Source organism: Aotus nancymaae, unplaced genomic scaffold, assembly GCF_030222135.1.
Source record: "Aotus nancymaae isolate 86718 unplaced genomic scaffold, 86718_ANA_hifiasm-v0.15.2.pri h1tg000032l_0, whole genome shotgun sequence".
Lineage (NCBI taxonomy): Eukaryota > Metazoa > Chordata > Mammalia > Primates > Aotidae > Aotus > Aotus nancymaae.
The window spans coordinates 380,024-400,628 of NW_026988445.1; the positions used below are offsets into that span (position 1 = coordinate 380,024).

A 20,605-nucleotide genomic window follows, 5' to 3' on the forward strand; every position below is an offset into this window, starting at 1 on the left:
GTGGAGATGATAGGATCTGGCTCTGTGTCCCCACTCAAATCTCATCTTGAATTGTAATCCGAATTGTAATCTCCACATGCTGGGGGAAGGACCTCATGGAAGGTGACTAGATCATGGGGCTAGTTCCCCCATGCTGTTCTTATGATAATGACTGAGTTCTCACGAGATCTGATAATTTTATAAGGGACTTTTCCCTTCTTTGCTCTGCACTTCTCCTTCCTGCTGCCTTGTGAAGAAAGACATGTTTTCTTCCCCTTCCACCATGATTGTAAGTTTCCTGAGGTCTCCTCAGCCATGTGGAACTGTGAATCAATTAAATTTGTCTTTTCATTTTCTTAATAGTGTCTTATGAAGAACAGAAGATTTATTTTTAAAAGTCCAACTCATCTATTTAAAAATTTTATGGACCATATTTTGGTGTCATGTGTAAGAAATCTTTGCTTAATGACAAGTTCTTTCACGAAAGTTTTTTCTTATGAGTTCCTCCAGAGGTTTTATAGCTTTGGTTTTACACTGATCCACTTTGAGTTAATTTTTATATAGTAGTCCCTCCTTATCTAAAGTGTTACTTTCCACAGTTTCAATTACCCATGATCTGAAAGTATTAAATAGTAAATTCCAGAAATGAACAATTTATAAGTTTTAATGTGCATGCTGTCCTGCTCCATCTCACTGTAGGTGTGAATGAACCCTTTGTCCAGTGTATCCATGCTATGCAGTATATATGTACAGGAAAAAAACATGGTGTATACACTATAAGGCCCACTACTGTCCCTATTCAGGCATTCACTAGGAGTTTTGTAATGTATCCCCTTTGGATAAGGGGGGTGCCTACTGTATATAGTAAAAGGTATGAATAAAAGTGTATTTATTTGTTTGCATTTGCATATCCAATTGTTGATCATCATTTGTTGGAAATACTTTTTTCTTCATAGAATTGCCTTTGCATTTTTGTCAAAATCAGTTATGTATTGTATTTGTTTCCTAGGGTTACATAGCAAATTACTACAAACTTGGTGGCTTAAAACAACAGAAATGTATTCTCTCTCAGTTCTGGAGGCCAGAGTCTGAAATCAATGTGGCACAGGGCCATCCTCCCTCTGGAGGCTCTAGGGAAGAACCCTTCCTGGCCTCCTCAAGCTTCTGGTGGCTCCCGACATTCCTTGGCTTGTAGTAGCCTCCATTTTTACAAGGCCTTCCAGCCAAGTGGTTCTCAGTGTTGCCCTCTTCTTATAAGAATACCTGTCATTGGATTTAGGGCATATTCTAAACGCGGGATAATCTCAAGATCTTTAATCACATCTGAAAAGATCCTTTTTCCAAATAAGGTCATATTCACAAGTCCCAGTGAACACATTTTTTTGGGTGGGACACAAGTCAATCCACTTCACACATTTATGTGCAGGTCTATTTCTGGATTCTCTTTTTTTGTTCCATTAATCTTTTTTGGCAATATTACATTGACTTTGTATAAACTGTAAACAAGATATGTCTGTTTTGTTTTGTTTTGTTTTGTTTTAGACAGAGTCTTGCTCTGTCACCAGGCACCAGGCTAGAGTGCAGTGGCGCATTCTCAGCTCACTGCAATCTCCACCTCCTGGGTTCAAGCAATTCTCCTGCCTCAGCCTCCCGAGTAGCTGGGACTACAGGTGTGCACCACCACGCCCAGCTAATTTTTGTATTTTTTAGTAGAGACAGAGTTTCACCATGTTGGCCAGGATGGTCTCGATCTCTTGACCACGTGATCCGCCCGCCTCGGCCTCCCAAAGTGCTGGGATTACAGGCGTGAGCCACCATGCCCAACACAAGACATGTCTCTCCATTTATTCAGATCTTTCAAAATTTATCTCAGCAATATTTTATAGTTTTTGGTGTACAGGTCTTTCACATCTATTATCAGATTTATCCCTAAAAAAAAAATCAAACCTTTTATTTATTTAATTACTTATTTTAGAGACAGGGTTTCCAGCCTGTCACTCAGGCTGGAGTGCAGTGGTGCAATTGTAGCTCACTTTGGCCTTGAACTCCAGGCCTCAAGCAATCCTCCCGCCTCTACCTTCTGAACCTATTTCATATTTTTTATGTGCTTGAAAAAGATACCTGATATGGTTTGACTGTGTCCCCACCCAAACCTCATCTTGAATTGTAGCTCCCATAATTCTCATGTGTTGTGGGAAGGACTGAATTGAATCCTTGGGGTGCCTTCCCCCATACTGTTCTCATGGTAGTGAATAAGTCTCATGAAATCTGATGGTTGTATAAGGGGAAACTCCTTTCACTTGGTTCTTATTCTCTCTCTTGCCTACCACCATGTAAGACATGGCTTTCAGCTTCCACCATGATTGTGAGGCCTCTCCAGCCATGTGGAACTGTGAATCCATTAAACCTCTTTTCCTTTATAAATTACCCAGTCTCAGATATTATCTTTATCAGCAGCATGAAAAGGAACTAATATAATACCATTATTTTAATTTCAATTAATTGTTAGCATATACAAATACAATTGATGTGTGGATACCCACCTGAAGCTTGCAGTTTTGCTAAACTCACTTATTAGCTCCAGTGGCTTCTTTGTAGAGTCAATCAGATTTTCTTCCTTGATGATTACATCATCTGAGAATAAAGACAGTTTAACTTCTTTCTTTCTAATCTGTATTTCTTTTCTTCCTTTACTTATGCATTGGTTGACGTCTCTAGCAAAATGTTAACACAAGTGGTGAGAGCAGACATTCTGATGGGCTCATGATCTTAGGAGGGAGGCATTCAGTCTTTCACCATTAAGTCTGATATTAGTTGTAGGTAGGGTGACCAGTGAGCTTGGTTTTCCTGGGACTGAAGGGTTTCCAGGGATGCACAACTTTCACTGCTAAAATTAGGATAGCCCTGAGCAAACCAGGACAGCTGGTCTCTTTGCTTGCAGGTTCTGGGTCTATTTCAAGGATTAATTTTCCTCCTCATTATGGGTTGCATTTTTCAGTTTCTTTGCACGCCTGGTAAGTTTTTCATTGAATACTAGACATTGTAAATTTTACTTTTTGGATGCTGGATTTTTTTTTTTTTTTTTGAAACAGAATCTCACTCTGTCACACAGGCTGGAGTACAGTGGCGCAATCTTGGCTCATTGCAATCTCCACCTCCTGGGTTCAAGCAATTCTCATGCTTCAGCCTCCCAAATAGCTGGGACCACAGGCGCACCCCACCATGCCTGGCTAATTTTTGTATTTTTAGTAGAGATGGGGTTTCACCATGTTGGCCAGGCTGATCTTGAACTCCTGACCTCAAGTGATCTACCTGCCTTGGCCTCCCAAAGTGTTGGGATTATAGGCTTGAGCCACCGCACCCAGCCTGGATATTTTTTGTATTCCTATAAATATTCTGGAATTGGAATTTTGTTCTGGGATGCAGTTAAATTAAATAACTTAAAGCAGTTTTATATTTCAGGTCTTTAAGATTTGTTAAGTGGGATGAAAACAGTATTTAGCCTGGAGCTAATTCTTTTCCACTGCTGAAGCAAAATCCTCCTGAGTACTCTTTCCAGTGCTCCATTGACGACGAGTTTTTCCAGGCTGACTGGTGGGGCTGGAAAGTAGTCCCCGGCCTATGTGTGCTCTGGCTCTCTTATCCTTTTGGATGGTTCTTTCCTTGCACACATGCTGGTCAGTGCTCTGCTCAGTACTTGAAGAGAAGGCTTTGCAGATTTCTGGGGTTTTCTTCTGTGTGACCCTCTCCTCTTGGGTACTCTGTTCTGTGTGCTGCAGCTGCCTCGACCTCCCCAGACTCCCAGGTCCTCTTCACTTACAAAATCTGCTGGGCTCCACTTTGGTGTCTCTTCCCTGCACATTTCTCTCCCAAGGCAGCAAACAGAGCATTGTTAAGGCTTGCCTAGTTTGTTTCCCATCTCTCAGGTATCACTGTCTTTTGTTGCCTATATCCCGCCATTGGGCTAGGAGCTCTTAGAAGGCAGGGGCTATGCTTTTTTTTTTTTTTTTTTTAAATCAGACTAGGTGCCACTTGAGAGCAGGCAAGATCTAAGCCTCTTCCTTCCTCCTCATCCTTCCCTTAAAACATGCAAAACAAGCCCATTCCAACAGATATTTAACATCATAGCATTTTACGGAGTGGCTATTCTCACCCAAGTTCATCTTTGCTTTTGTGTGACACAAATTAAGCTTTGGTCCCTTCAGTTTGCTCTTTCTTCCACCAAGTGGCTTCTGAGGTAAGACATCCTCCAGGAAGTCTTCCTGGATGGAGAAAGATGACACTTCTTGCCACATTATCAGCCCAGGAGTTTGCGAATCCTCTCTCCTTTGTTTTCCATTATCACAGAGAACTCCTTAGAACTCCTCTCCCGAATCTTGGGTTTCTCCAGGAAAGTTTTAATCAACTCTATCAGTCCTATGAAACATATGTGATTTACAGTTCAAATAACTTTGGGAAATATTGTTGGCCACATCTCAATGGTAGTACTGAAACCTGTTTGCTTTGTTGACATGTTTCCTAAATGTATTTGATCCCATTAACTCTTACTTGCTCTCAGAACTTCTCTGGATTATTTATTATTCTGAGGAAGATACTTGAAGGAACACTAAGCCATGAACAAATATGACATTATTCTTTTCTTCCCTTTTCCCTGAGAGCTCCAGAGATTGCATCAGATGAATGTTTGTTGGGTAAATGATTGAATGAAATAAGTGAAATCATTCTCAACAACCCATTGTGATTGTAACTGCCCTCATAGATTGTGCTGGATTTCCACAGGACTGCCCTCAGCCTCTCCCACTGCAGGTGCAGCTGCTCCCCCGCCCCTTGTTCTTCAAACCCCACTTTAGTTCATTTCCTCCCATTTGGAATTGGTTGAATGCAACATGAGTAAGACTGTGTGCACAGACTGATAAGAACACAGCTGAAGGGCAGGACCACAGCATTGCACAAGCTCAGGGGACACCCTGAGGTGTCCCTTGGAGTTGTAAGGGAGTGTCTGCAAGTAGAAGCTTCATGGCTTTGTCATTTCTAAATCTTTGATCACACCATTTCCCTGCTTGGAATGCTGTTCTGCTCATTTACTTGTCAAAATTCAATTCAACTTCCATGGCCTGGCTGAATGTGAACTCAATGAAGTCTTCCTAACTTCCTCAGGGGGCATTAGAATTTTCTCTGTGCTTCATGGTTGATCAGAGCCTGTCTTTGAACTTGATTAGCTGTGTCCAGGCTTTTCTTCTCGACTAGAGCATGTATTTCTTAAAAACAGGAGCCATGTCTTACTCATTTCTGTATTTCTGTTTCTTAACACAGCACCTGGCCTGGAAGAAGCTCAGTGGTAGTTTTGGGATTGAATGAATGAACAAGTGAGCCGACATCCAGTGGAAACACAAAAGAGCAGGCGTTCTCAGCCCTTCTGGGAAAGTCTTGCGTGTAGCATACAATAATTTTCAGGAACTCATGGCAGACTGACAAGGGAGGAAGAACGTTTGGGACATTAGAGTACATGTGCATGTGTCATCTCTGGGTAAAGCTAGGGAAGTGGTGAGGCTCCGTTCAATGTCCAGCCTGCTGCGTTGATGTCATCATGCTGCTGGACATTAAAACCTGATACATGAACGCTCAGTGTGTTTGCAAAAGAGGGTCCAGAGTGCACACAACTATACACACTCATGTATGCACAGGGACAGCTTAAGCAAAAACAGAAATTGTCACACATGATCACAGCCACATGGATATCTGCAAACATACACTTGGATGGCCAGCCGCACAGAAATACTTGTAAAGTGCCCATGAACACACACACGTTCAGCAATCTTTGCAGCCCAAGAAACAAAGCTGAGTGTGATAACAGGTGTTAAGAGGCAGACATGTGAGAACTCAAAGCAAACATCTGAGCTCTCTCTTGATCACCAAAGTCAAAGAAAGTTGTAGAAGCTGAACGTTGAACTATTCTTTCTCTTTTCCAGAAAGTAGGACTTCAGGCAATAGGCAGGCGAGATCCTTGCAGCTACTGACTCCTATAAGGACCACAGCATGCTTTGAGGATGCCCAGAAAGCAGCAAGCCAGTTCAGATCTTGAACTGGCTCAGCTCTGCACTAGATGGTAGGGAGGCCTCAGGGAGGTGGGCAGCTTCCATGCTGACCTTCGCCTTTGGGCCATGCCCCTACTGCAGTGGGGTTAGTTCTGGCCTCCTGTTCGGTGCTTATACTTTGCCTGTAACTTGTTCTAGCTGCTATCAATTGCAATCATGGTGGTGTGCGTGCGTGTGTGTGTGTGTGTGTGTGTGTGTGTGTGTCCATGTCCTCTATCTGACCAGGAGCTTCCTAAGAGCAAGGATCATGCCTCCCACAGTTAAGCTGAGCATTTCTTTAGAGAAGACCATGGACTGGGATCCTCCAGTGGGAAAAAAAAGTATTGTTTTTTTGTTTGTTTGTTTTTGAGACAGTCTTACTCTGTGACCTAAGCTGGAATGCAGTGGTACGACCTCAGCTCACTGCAACCTCCACCTCCTGAGTTCAAGTGATTCTTATGCTTCAGCCTTCTGAGTAGCTGGGACTATAAGTGTACACCACCATGCCTGGCTAATTTCTGTATTATTTTGGTAGAGATGTGGTTTAACCATGTTGGCCAGGCTGGTCTTGAACTCCTGACCTCAAGTGATCCTCCGGCCTTGGCCTCCCAAAGTGCTGGGATTACAGGTGTGAGTCACCATGCCTGGCCAGAAAAAAGCAGTGCTTTTACCTTGTCTTCACACTTGCTGAGGGCCCCAAATAAGCGTGGTTTCTGAGTTGGGTTTCTGTTAATGGGCTGTTGCTGTCTCAATCCTATAGATCTTTTGAGAAATCCTGGCTGCAGAGGGCTTTTCACATGGGGCCCTAGTGAGCCATCAGACTTTGGGGTTTAATCATTGGCAGGCTCGGAGGCCTGCAGGCCTGGGAAGTGATGCCAGCTCAATCCCAGCTGCAGCACCCCAAGGGCTCAGCTCTCTCAGGTTTCTTGGCATATTTGAATCTCTAGGGACTTGTTGAGAACCTGAGATTTCCTTAATAATTTACATCCATGCTCCTCCCTTTATAGGATCACAGGGCCCTGGACAAAGTCAGTGAACATTATCCTGGGGTAACCGAATCTGCCAGGTCTGGTGACAACAACAAGGGGAACAATCCAAAGGATTACCTTGAACTCTGGCCAGCACCAGGGGAGACCTGGACCTAGTGGAGGCCAGTGACCCAGAAGGGCCCCTTAAGCTCGGTAATGGGCCTCCACTTGCTAGGAGGTAAAGGGTAACTGAGAAAAAGAAAGCCGAATGCTTTGGAAGCCTTAGGAAAAAATATGGAGGCTCTGTTTTTCCCTACCTTGTGGCCTGGGGGAGGCTGAGTGAGGTTGCTCTCACCATCTAAGGCATTGTCTAAACTGGAGTGTCTGTTGGTCACTCTTGTTCCTTTTCCTGCCATCTGTGCTCTGGGCCCAGCCCCTCCCCTTGTCCCATGGTCTTGCTTCTACTCCCTCCTCATCTTTTCTCTCCTCTGTCTCCATCCCATCAACATATAAATACTCCAGGTCTTTGGAATCTTCTTCTTTTTATTTTTTTTTTAATATGGAACAGTCACAAATTTGCTGTCGTCCTTGTGCAGAGGCCGTGCTAATCTTTTCTGTATTGTTCCAATTTTAGTATATGTGCTGCCGAAGTGAGCAGTCTTTGGAATCTTAAAGTCCCTTTTGTCCTTCCAGTTGCTACTCTACCTCTGTCCTTCCCTTCCTGGATAAGCCACTGGAAAGTGACTGAGGGCTGTACCCACTTGCTCTCCTCCCACTGCCCACTGCCCCCTGGTTTCCTCCTCCTGGTCCACAGAAGTGGAGCCTCACTGTGATTTATTTCTTTTTTTTGAGATGGTCTCGCTCTGTTGCCCAGGCTGGAGTGCAGTGGAGCAATCTCGGCCCCCTGCAGACTTTACATCCTGGGTTCAAGTGATTTTCCTGCCTCAGCCTTTCAAGGAGCTGGAACTACTAGTGTGCGCCACCACACCCATCTAATTTTGTATTTTTAGTAGAGATGGGGTTTCACTATGTTGGCCATGCTGGTCTCAAACTCCTGACCTCAGGTGATCTGACCACCTCGGCCTCCCAAAGTGGTGGAATTACAGGCCTGAGCCACTGCACCCGGCCCTCCTCTGTGATTTAAATACTCAAATACATCACAGACACCTGAGTGTTCCACAGAAAACTACCAACTTGATTTTCATCAAAAGCTGATTGAACACCTCCTCTGCACCAGATATTTAACTATGAAGTCAATACAATGAGGTTCAAGAAACTTATGACTTGATGGGAAACAGAGATGTGAACTGCCTATTACCAGTCTGGTTGCTAAGGGATACAAATGATATATGCACAGATGTTATGGGGACCCAGGGAAGAGCATTGTACTGGGAGGGAAAGAGCAACTGGTCCTTCAGAGAAGGCTTTCTGGAGGGACAGGACTGGAACTGAGGTTTGAAGAATGTGTAGAAAGTGAGACGAAGAAACTGGGATTTTGGCTGTGGAATGGTTTCAATTTCAAATGACAGAAACCTTACTCAGGCCAGATGAAGCAAACCAGGGAACTGTATAACTGGCACGACTGTCTGAAGCTGGCCTCGGACACACAGGCATTCAGGTTTGCTGAGCCTCACACTCATCTCTGCTGCTGCTTCCTCTGTATTGGACTCATTCTCTCCTAATCAGATTAGCTTCCTCCAGGTTGCAGGGGCAGGAGGGCCCTGGCCACAGGCAGTTCCAGGCTTACAGCCACCAGGTTTTTTTGTTTTTGTTTTTGTTTTCTGAGACAGAGTTTCGCTCTTGTTACCCAGGCTGGAGTGCAATGGCGCGATCTCGGTTCACCGCAACCTCCGCCTCCTGGGTTCAGGCAATTCTCCTGCCTCAGCCTCCCGAGTAGCTGGGACTACAGGCGTGCGCCATGCCCAGCTAATTTTTGTATTTTTTAGTAGAGACAGGGTTTCACCTTGTTGACCAGGATGGTCTTGATCTCTTGACCTCGTGATCCACCCGCCTCGGCCTCCCAAAGAGCTGGGATTACAGGCGTGAGCCACCGCGCCCGGCCCACCACCAGGTTTTTATGGCTCCAGAAAAAAGAGAGAACTGTCCCAGCACCCATATATAAAATCCCAGGGTAGGGCTCTGATGGGCCCAGCTTGGGACATGGGCCAATCCCAGGTCAATCACTGTGGTCAGGGGATGTGATTGAAGGGGCCTGGATCTGCTACCCAGCACTGGGGCCAGGGTACAGGATACTGTGGTTGGCAGTTCCATTAGGACCACATGGAATGAGGCAGGTGGTAACCAAAGGGTGGATGCTGAGAACAGTAAAGCAACAGATGTTCATAACAGAGAGCTTTCTAGGCAGAGAGAATCACACATGCAATACCATTCAACAGCCAGTGAACGTGGCTGAGAACTACTGGTAGTTTTATGTTGCTGGATCTAAGGATGAACTTGGGTGAGTGACAAGAAATAAACTAAAGAAGAATGAATGTAGAGAGCCATATATGCGAAACAATACAGTTTGAATGTAACCCTGAAAGCTATAGAGAATCTTTGGTTATATCAGATATTTATATGATCAGATTATATTATTTGGGGAAAAATCCTTTTGCCCATAGATCTATTCTCTTTCGTTATTCTCTTTCCTTATTTCAGTTAATGGTATCCTCCATCCCTGCAACGTCATGAACTGCAAACTGCGGGAATCTTGGGGTCCCTCTCAAGAAGCCATTCCATTTTATTCTGTGGCATTGCCTGTGTCTGTTCAGGCCTGTAACTGTTCTTGCCAGGACTACTATCATGGGCCCTCCTAACCTGTATCAAGGCATCTGCTCTTTCAGGGAATTTCCTGTTCCCCAGCCTAACCTGGGTCAGACCTGGTTCTCTCTGCTTTAGTAGCTAATATGGTTGGATATCTGTCCCTTCCAAAAAATATCATGTTGAAATGTAATCTCCAGTGTTGGAGGTAGGGCCTGGTTGGAGGTGTTAGGGTCACGGGGGTGGATCCCTCATGAATGTCTTAGTGTCCACCTCGCAGTACTGAGTTCTCATTCTATTAGTTCACAAGAGAGCTGGTTGTTTAAAGAGCCTGGTACCTCTTCCCTTCTCTCTCTTGCCCTCTCCCCCTTCGCCTTCTGCCATGATTGTAGGCTTCCAGAGGTCTCACCAGAAGTAGATGCTGGCGCCACACTTCCTGGACAGCCTGCAGACCTATGAGCCAAAATAAACTCTTTTCTTTATAAAATACCCAGTCTCAGGTATTTCTTTTTAGCAATGCAAACAGACTAACACGGTAGTCCACCTCCCTCTCCTAGCAGTCATCACCCTGCCTCCTAGCCCTTTACCGTCTGGCTCTGCGTGCTGTGTGTGCATATGCTCTAAGGATGCTTCAGGGGCAGGAGCTCTGTTTTTCACTGCTTAGCCCAGCTGCAAGGATGGCACCCAGCGCACTATAGACACTGGATACATGATGAAAACAACCCCAGCCCTTCAATAAGATTGGCAAATAAAAGCACCCTATAGCTAAAAAAAAAAAAAAAGTTCTAAGGCCTTACTTAGTGAACCACTCTGAAACAAAAGTTTTTCCTCATCAACTCCCAATGCTCATTTTTTTTTTTCTTGAGACGGAGTCTCGCTCTGTTGCCCAGGCTGGAGTGCAGTGGCATAATCTTGGCTCGCTGCAACCTCTACCTCCCAGGTTCAAGCGTTTCTCTTGCCTCAGCCTCCCAATAGCTGGGATTACAGGCATGTGCTGCCATACCCAGCTAATTTTTGTATCTTTAGTAGAAATGGGGTTTCACCATGTTGGCCACGCTGGTCTCTATCCCCTGCCTCAGCCTCCCAAAGTGCTGGGATTACAGGTGTAAGCCACTGTGCCTGGCCCATGTTCCTTTTGTCTATCCTTCTATCTCCTCTCTTTCTGTAACTCTCTACCTTGTCCAACTATGCATGATATAGAACTGAAATCTGCAGTGTGTGTGTATGCATGTGTGTGTGTACATGAAATGCTTTATGTTACCTGTTTTAATTTGAAAATGTGAGTAGTCACATAATTTTTCTGAATTGTGCGTTTGAGTTTTAATTTTCATATTACAGTGGCCCTTGGTGGAGTTATACCCCTACAGGTTCTGTATTCCTAACATAGCTGTATGAAAAACATTCCTTAAGCTAAGTATACACACACACACACACACACACACACACACTCATAGTCACCTACTCTATCCTTGTTGTACATGTTACAGGTATTGATGCAAAGTCCTTTAAGTATTTTTCTAAGAAAACTTTTCTAAGTTGAATCCTCTGAACTGAATATTGTGCCATAGGAAAGATATTCTCAGAATCATCTCTTTGCAGCTCATGGGACTGAAAACATCCATGGGCTCAGCACAAATGCATCTAACACATTCCAGCTGTTTTTCAGAGGTAACCACATGAAAATAAATGATAGGAATAACGTTGAATATATATCAGTTTTTTTAAAGTAAGGAATTTTCATACTTAAGTACTTTGAGTACACAGAGCAGTTCCTTGACTTCACTTCTATTTGTTTATTCTGTTGATTTTTTTAAAAAAATTCTGTCTGCTTGTTTGGGCGTGGTGGCTCACACCTGTAATCCCAGCACTTTGGGAGGCTGAGGCAGGCAGATTACCTGAGGTTGGGAGTTCAAGACCAGTATGATCAACATGGAGAAACGCCATCTCTACTAAAAATACAAAATTAGCTGGACGTGGTGGTGCATGCCTGTAATCCCAGCTACTTGGGAGGCTGAGGCAGGCGAATCGCTTGAAACGGAGGCGGAGGTTGCAGTGAGCTGAGATAGCGTCATTGCACTCCAGCCTGGGCAACAAGAGCAAAACTCCATCTCAAAAAAAAAAAAAAATCTGCCTGCTTTTTATATAATGGGACTTTCATTACTAGGGTTGAATTCATTATCTATTGCTTTGTAACAGATTACCCCAACATTTAGTGGCTTCAAACCAGACATGTGTTATTATCTCCTAGTTTCTGTGTGTCAGGAATCTGGGCATAGCTTCGCTGGGAGTCTGACCCAACTGCAATCAAGGTTCAGCTGGGCACTGATCTGCTTCTAAGCAGTTGGTGGCAGGATTCAGTTTCTTAGAGGCTGCTGGACCGAGGGCCTCAGTTCCTGGCTGACTGTTGGCGGAGGCCACCCTCAGTTCCTGGCCATGTGGGCCTCTCTAACATGGCAGCTCACTTCATCAAAACCAGCAAGAGAGAGAGCCTGCATCACAATCTCTTGTGACCTAATCACAGACATGATATTCCATCACCTTTGCTGTATTCTACTTGTCAGAAGCAAGTTACCAGATTCAACTCACCCTCTCCTCTCCTCTCCTCTTATCCTGAAAAGGGAATTACACAGGATAAGAGTATTGAGATATGGGGATCACTGGGAACCATTTTATAAGTCTGTCTACTACAAGATGAAGCCATTAAAAAAATGAGACTATGGTCGAATGCAGTGGCTCACGAAGGTAATCCCAGCATTTTGGGAGGCTGAGGTGGGCAGATCACGAAGTCTGGAGTTCAAGACCAGCCTGGCCAACATGGTGAAACCCCATCTCTACTAAAAATACAAAAAATTAGCCAGGTGTGATGATGAGCACCTGTGGTCCCAGATACTCAGGAGGCTGAGGCAGAAGAATCACTTGAACCTGGGAGGTGGAGGTTGCAGTGAGCAGAGATTGGGCCACTGTACTCCAGCCTGGGCAACAGAGCGAGACTCCGTCTAAAAAAAAAAAAGAGAGAGAGACTATTTAAACATGTAACCTTTGCTCTTTTATAATGAATAAACAATACTTTTTTGTTAACCCCCTGATTAAAACACACTAATTTACTTAAATACTTCATTCTCAAGTATTAAATTGAAAATCAAACATGATTTCCTTGTTTTTAATTTTTTTAGAGATAGGTCTCTTGCTCTGTCACCCAGGCTGGAGTGGAGTGGCGCAACCATAGCTCATTGCAACCCTGACCTACTGGGCTCAAGCAATCCTCCTGCCTCAGCCTCTTGAGTAGCTGGGGTTACAGGTGTGAGCCACCATGCTCAGCTTGATTTCTAACATTGCCCAGCTTGATTTCTTTCTTTCTTTTTTTACTGACCTCTTTATTACCAACATGAGCTAACATTTATTTTTGCACTGAGATGATAATTCAGACTGCTATGGTTGCCAGTGACAGAAAACAAATGTGAACCTGTTTAGGCAAAACGGGGAAAGGGGGAAATATGTTGGCTCAAGTAACCAAGGCATAGGAAGGGCCTTGGGACAGCTGCAACTAACATCTCCAGGTCCACCAGGCCTCCCTCTGTATGCCCTGCATCTGCTCTTCTCTCTGCGGGCCTTGTCCTCAGGGCCACCAGCAGCTTGATCTCCCAGCTTTGCCATTAGGACAAGACTGAGACTCACCCAGTCAGGCCCTGAGGTCTAAATTGCTAATTGGCTCTGTTTTCCTCAGCTTGAATCACACACCCATCTCTGGATCAGTCGAATGCACTCAAGGGTGTCAAGTGTTGGGCCCCAGGGAGCCCCTGTGCCAGGAAGAAGACCCTCCCAGAGCTTGGTTGCCTCCATGGAGCCACGTGATTGGAAAAGGCCAAAGCTGATTTGCCAGAAGACGAGAGAGGAGAGTTGGACAGACAAGACCAGCAGCTCTTTCCTGCCTCACTGTCTGTCTGTCTTCCTTGCACATAAAATACATACAAGGTGTATGTATGTGTGTAAAACTTGGGTGGGGGCTGGGCACCATGGTTCACAACTATAGTCACAGCTACTTGGGAGGCTGAGGCGGGAGCATCACTTGAGCCCAGGAGCATCACTTGAGCCCAGGAGCTGCAGTAGGCTGTGATAGTGACACTGTACTCCAGCCGAAGTGACAGAGAGAAACTTTGTCTCACAAAAAATCAAAAAACAAACAAAAACTTGGGTGGGAAAACAGTCCTGGAGGAGGAATTTAAATCTGGGATCTATTCCCACCAACTAAATATATAACCATAAACCAGTTAACTTCTCATCTCTAGACCCTGGCTTTCCAGCTTGTACATAGGCAGTAATAATACTTGTCTTTCTTGCTCCAGTGGGCCACGGAAAAGATAAAGTGGGTTGAATAGTGTCCCCCTAAAATTCATGTTTACACCTCAAAATGTGACCTTATTTGGATTATTTGCAGATATAATTAATTTCAGATCCTAAGAGGGAATCATCCTGGTTTTAGGGTGGGCCCAGAATGGAATGACTGGTGTTCTTAGAAGAAAAAGAACGGGTACAGAAAGACTCAGAGAAAAGGGCGATGGGCAGATGAAGGCAGAGATTGAAGTGATGTGTCACCAGCTGGGGAAAGTCAAGGATTGCTGGCAGGCACCGGAAGCCAGGAGAGGCTGGATGGTTTCTCCTCAGCAGCCCTCAGAAGAGTCCAATCTTGCTGCTACCTTGATTTTGGACTTCAGGTCTCCTGACCTATGGGGAAAAAAAAAAAAAGATTATTGTTTGAAGCCACCAGGTTTGTGGTCATTCACAAACCCTGCACTCCTCATCATGCAGACCTAGGAGAGAGCTTAATACATAAGATAGAATGAAAAGTGTGAAAAATGCACAGTGTCATGGGATCAAGGATGTCATTATAGCAAGCATAGTGATTACACAGGCTCTATGAAACTCACCGTTATTGTGCCTGATTCAGAGCTCAGGTGTGTGTCTATCACGTTGTTGCCACACCTTAATCCAGTCAGCAGCCACCTTTCATTTGTGCAGGAGTGACTGGCAGCTTGGAAGGTCAGAGACAGATGTGAAATGGACTCAGCACCAGCTCAAGATTATGTTTACTGAGTGTTTGCTATATGCCATTGTTCTAGGCACTCCATGAGCACACTATGTGCTTGGCACTCTTCTGCAGACAGAAGAGGCACAACAATTAGTAAATGGTTGAACTAAGAGTTGAATCCAAGTGGTCAGGCTCCAGAACTTGTGCACTGACCACCTCGCCATGCTGCCTCAAGGCAGTGAATCATCCCTTCCCGATTCATTGGGCACAACACAGCTACTGCCAGAGCCCTGGGCTGCCAGCTAGTCCTTCCTCCCTCTGTCTCTTTCCCCATTACCTAAGGGTAATTACTCCATTCCTCTTCCTGGATGTCTAGCCCAGTAGCAAAAAATCTTTTACATAGGGAAATGAGCTGGTTAGAAATACGAGCCAGCTATAATCCAGCTCAGGTGCTTAGTGTCAGGTGGGACAGAACGAGGGCCTGGAGGAGCTGTGGATGGGCCCCCGGCTGGGTGGTAGATCCTGTTACTCACGGGAAGGCTGTGTTCCTGCCAGCTTCTGCAGAGCAGGGCTGCAGGGGGTGCCTCCTCGGTTTCTAAACCCTGAGATTCCACATTTCTCAGATCCCGTTTTACCACCTCCACAGCCAGAAACATCAGCTGCCTCTCAGCCTGTACTCCCACCTCTGTGGACCCTGTCTGCACACCCAGCTCTCTTGCCACAACCCACTTCTGTCTGAGTCCTGCAGGGGTTCCCAACTGCCCACCAACCTTCAGTGACCTCACCCAGTTTCATTGCTTCTGAATTTCTCTCTCCAATTCTGACACACCTCTGAGCTTGATTCATTTCAATCACTCACATGTCCTTAGATATTTAGCAAGTGTCTGAAACTTAACATGTTCATAATTGTCCTGCCCTAGTCATCCCCATCTCAGCAAATGGCCACACAATCCATCGTTGTTTCAGCTCAAAACCCAGCAGTCATCTTCATTCCTCCTCTCTCTTTCACTTTCTACATTTAATTCATCAGCAAATCAAGCTTAACTCTTCATCCAGAATAGACTTGAATCTGTCTCCAGTGCCACGACCTTGATGGAAGCTATGCCATCTCAAGCCTGGATGCTGCAGTCACCTCCCAATGGGACCCCCACTTCCAGCCTGGTCTCTTTGGCTCGTTCCCCACACAGCAGCTGGGCATCTGTGAACACCACAGATCAGTTCCGTTGTTCCACTGAAAACCTTCCAGTGGCTTTCGTGGAGCTAAGAATCAAAGCTAAAGTCCTTCTGTGGCCCTGAGGGGCCTTCTCTCTACCTCCTCTTTTATTTATTTTTTTTATTCTTTTGAGATGGACTCTTACTCTGTTGCCCAGGCTGAAGCCCAGTGGTGCAATCTCAGCTTATTACAACCTCCACCTCCTGGGTTCAACTGATTCTCCTGCCTCCCTCCCAAGTAGCTGGGATTACAGACATGCACCACCACGTCTGGTTAATTTTTTTCTTTATTTTTTAGTAGAGATGGGGGTTTCACCATGTTGACCAGGTTGGTCTCAAACTCCTGACCTCAGGTGATCCACCCACCTCGGCCTTCCAGGTGCTGGGCTCTCTGCTTCTTCTTGTGTCATGCTTTCCTCTCCCGGTTGCTCCACTGTCCAGCCAGGCTCTCAGTCTGCCCCAGCAATGCCCACCACAGCTTTCCCACCCTGGGGCTGATGCCCCTGCTGTCCTCATCCCCTGGAATTTTCTGCAAAGTTCCTCATGTGGCTGCCTGCTTCTTGTCATCCCAGTCTTGGCTCAATTGTCACCTCCCTGAGGGCCTCCTGGATTACCAGCCCCCTTCCAATCATACTCTATCCCCATTTGGTCTTCTTTATGGCACTTAAAAATAAAATTACTGTCCTTCCTCATTATTTGGGGTCGATATGCTCTATAAAGTCACCATGAACACTGAGCTAGTGAATACTGAACTACTGAGGAAATGCAGGGTTAGGTTTTTGCAAGCCTCTGGCTACAACATTTCCATCCATCCTTCAATATATAACCTTTTTTTATGTGTGTTTCTGCTTAAAGACACCTTAATTAATACAGTTGACCCATGAACAATGAGAGAGTTTTGGATACTAACCCTCGCTGTTTAGTTCAAAATCCATGTAGAATTTTTGACTCCCCAAAACTTAAATTACTAATAGCCAACTGTTAGTTGGAAGCCTTAGTGATAACATAAACAGTTGATTAACACGTTTTTGTATGTGAATTATATATACTGTATTCTTATTACAATAAAATAAGCTAGAGGAAAGAAAATATTATATTAAGAATATCATAAAACATATTTACTATTCATTAAGTAGAAGCGATCATCCTAACAGCCTTCATCCTTGTCTTCACCTTGATAGGCTGAGGAGGAGGAGAAGAGGAGGGATTGGTCTTGCTGCCTCAGTGGTGGTGGAAGTGGAAGAGGTAGAGGTGGCGGAAGGGGCGGCAGGCGAGGCAGGCACACTTGGTGTAACTTTTATTGAAAACAGTTTGCATATAAATGGGCCTATGCTGTTCAAGCTTATGTTGTTCAAGAGACAACTGTGTATACCGCTGATTCATTAGCAGTGAACTCACGGCCAACAGCACTAACTTACACCTGAACAAAGCTTATCTAACATACATATTTTATCCGTCAGGCCTGTCACTGCTTCCTTGCATTCAGAAACACAAGACAACACTTCAGCACTATGCTTGAGGGCCTTTTTAAATAGCAAACTCACCAAATAAAAACACAACAATGCAAAAAAAAAAAACTGCAGCATTAAACAGATTGTGAAAAGGATGCTTGTTTATGAGAGCAGAAACAAGAAGAATGTTCGAGCTTATCTTATGAGATCAGGTGCATCAGGCGACTCAAAATTGCTGCTGCTTTGCACTTCTGCGAATGAATCCAAAGGTCTGTGAATATTGATTTTGGTGTCCCAGGTAAGTTTCATTGAGTAGGCATATTTGCAAATATGGAATCTACGAAGAAGAGGGATCAACTGTATTTTATTCAGTTGTTTTCCATCTCTCCTGAGTAGAATACACGCTCTAGAAGACCTTGTCTGTTTTGCTTCCTGCCATATGCCCAGTGCCTAGCACCCAGTATAAGCACTTAGTACATATTGACTGAGAGGAAGGAGGGAAGGAAGAACGAAAGAATAAAGTCCAGGCTTCCTTTCACTCCCTATTGTTGGCGATGCCTGTGCAGGAAGCTCCTGCTCCCAGAGAGACCACAGGGTCACTGCCCTCCTTGTCCCTTCACGCAGTTATATTCCCTTCCAAACCACCACCATGGTTCTTTGGCTCCTTCCAGGAAACCTATGTCTTCCCTCCTTCCTTTGTCTCTCTACTGCCCATCCACATGTGCCTGCATGTGCCAGGGAGTCAGTGGCCCCACGCTTGGGAAAAACTGCCCACCTTAGCTTTCTGCTTTCTTAGCTTTCCCTCCTTCCCTCTAGGAGATTCCTGGGTGGTACAGGAATGAACATGCCACCTCTTTCATCTGGCCACCTCCCCACTCCCCTGCTGTCTGGTCCTCTGCTGTCTGGCTCCTCCCTTTGGGTTCCTGCCAGGTCTCCCAAGACTTCTTGTCATTTTCTTCTTCCTTTCCTGGAACTCAAATTCCACTCTATCCCCTCCCCTTTTCTTTATTCTGATCCATAACAACCTTAATACAACCACCACCACCATAATGATAAGGACTAACATACCCCTGCCTAGGAAGAAGGTATTTGTTTTTGTGCCCTGACTCTCAGATGTTCCTGAAAATGTTTTAGGATCTTGTCTCTGCCTCCCCATCCACATTAGGCCTAATGGGAGGATGTGTGCTGTGGCATCAGGATAGAAAGCTTTTCCCCCCTCCAATTATCACCCCCTGCATCTCTGCAGTGCTTGACCATCTAGCATGCCCCTGTGAGGAAACATTCACATCTAGTGTGACCCTAATGGGAACCCGGGAGGCAGACAGGGCAGGCATAATAACCTCCTTTGTCAGATGAGTCACGAGATGAGTCATGAGAGGCGATAGAAAATCAAGGAGTTTGCCCAAGGCCACGGAACTCTGAAGAGCTAGATCTGCGCATTCCTGGCTCTGAACCAGGATCAAGTGCCCCTGCAAGCCTGAGACAACCCATGATCAGCCTGTTTGAGTGTCCAGTTTAGACTCCAAACTAATGGGAGTTTGCCAAGCTAACAAGTTCCACATAACAAAGCCCACTGTGTGTGCTGTGGGAGAGCACAGGAAGAAGGCACAACAGCAGCAAATGGTGGTTATTAAATGTCATGTTTACATAAAGCTCCATTAGTTAGAAAACTCCATTCTCAGGTGCAATTCCATTTGATCTCATGGCAGCTGATTATCATCTCAAGATGTGGAAACTGAGGAAATGTGACCTATCTTGGCAAGAAAGGAGCTAAGCTGGGGTCATTGCCTAAGATTCCAGTTTCCTGTGCCTGGATCCTTCCATCTTAAAGATTGATTAATAACAATGATCAACTTGCTTCTCTGCTCGAAGGCTCAGGGGTTCTGGCCTGGGCAATTTACCAACCCATTTCTCAGAACAATGTGGGAGGCAACAAGGGCCTAGAAAGTGGTTTTGAGGAAATGTGGCCAAGAAAGAGGGCCTTGGGGAGGAAAGGACTTGGCAAAGAGATCCGAGCTGGCCTGCTGGACCCAGGGCAGTGTAAGGCATGCAGCCAGGTGGAGCCTGGAGGTGAGCTGCTGCCTGGGCGACTGAGGACGGAGGCAGCACGTGTCTCCAGTGTCCTCCTGCCAGCAGCGAAATGTGCTCTGAACCCTTTCCTGCGCTTTGCGCCTCCCTCTCTAGGCAGCACCACCACAGCTAATCTCTGTGATGCCACCTGCACATGTCAACATGTGACTGTAATGGCGGCAGAGCTTGTATCCCGTCCCCAGCCTCCTTTCCAGTCCACTCGTAGACACACTCTGTAAACACCAGCTGACTCATCCCACCCCATTGTCCCCCTCTCCTGTGCAACGTGGTGTTGGTTCTTGGTGTGACTGCACAGCTGATAGGAAAGTAGGCAGCTCAAATAATGGAGAACTGCAATCAGTGAGGAGAGGAAGGGCACATCAATTCACAGAGCGACGTAAATGTTATTTTGTCCACAGATCTTGCAGACCCCCACCCCATGCTGCACTGGGAGGCTGGTTCCTAGAGAAGTCTGGTGGTCCCTGTGCAGATGTCTTAGGTGCCCCTGGCCATGTTCCCTTGGCTCAGTGTTTAGCTGCCCTATGGCGGGTGGCTCCTCCTCCACAGGACTCACGCTCACCCTGGCAACATCTTTCACATTGAGCCTTTCAACTTTGGCCTTGAGGCTTCTCTGGCGCCATGGAAGCCTTTTCCACCCACTGCAGAGGCAGCCCTTAACCACTGGGGGATAGTCGGTGGATGCCTGGTCTCCTGGCCTTCAGGGCACAGTTCTGGAAGGCCTTGGTGGGCTAAGCTTCCACAGCCTACAGTTTGCTACTCTCATCTCCTCCTAAGAGCATCTTGTGCAGTGCCTTGGTAGGTGGGACAGTGAGGGAACATGGATGACCCCCAAGGGCCTGGCTCCTTCCCATTCCTCATTTCCTCCTTTGTGGTCCTCATGACAGAGCAGACTTCATGAGCTGCCTGTGTTTTACTGCTCTTCTGTTGCTGACTTGAAATTCGTTAATGTTTTTTGAATAGGGAGTCAAATTTTCATTTTGTACTGGGTCACACAGATGATGTAGCTGGTCCTGCCTGGTGGTTTGTTGCTTGGGGAGAGGCCTC

General features: G+C 45.6%; 1 non-coding gene across 1 annotated transcript; it reads right to left on the bottom strand.

The window, feature by feature from the left end:
- Window positions 1-7,574: 7,574 nt before the first annotated feature.
- Window positions 7,575-7,679, bottom strand: LOC135277642 (U6 spliceosomal RNA). Its single transcript, XR_010345251.1, has one exon. It is a non-coding gene; the product is annotated as a U6 spliceosomal RNA (small nuclear RNA).
- Between the last annotated feature and the right edge of the window lie 12,926 nt (window positions 7,680-20,605).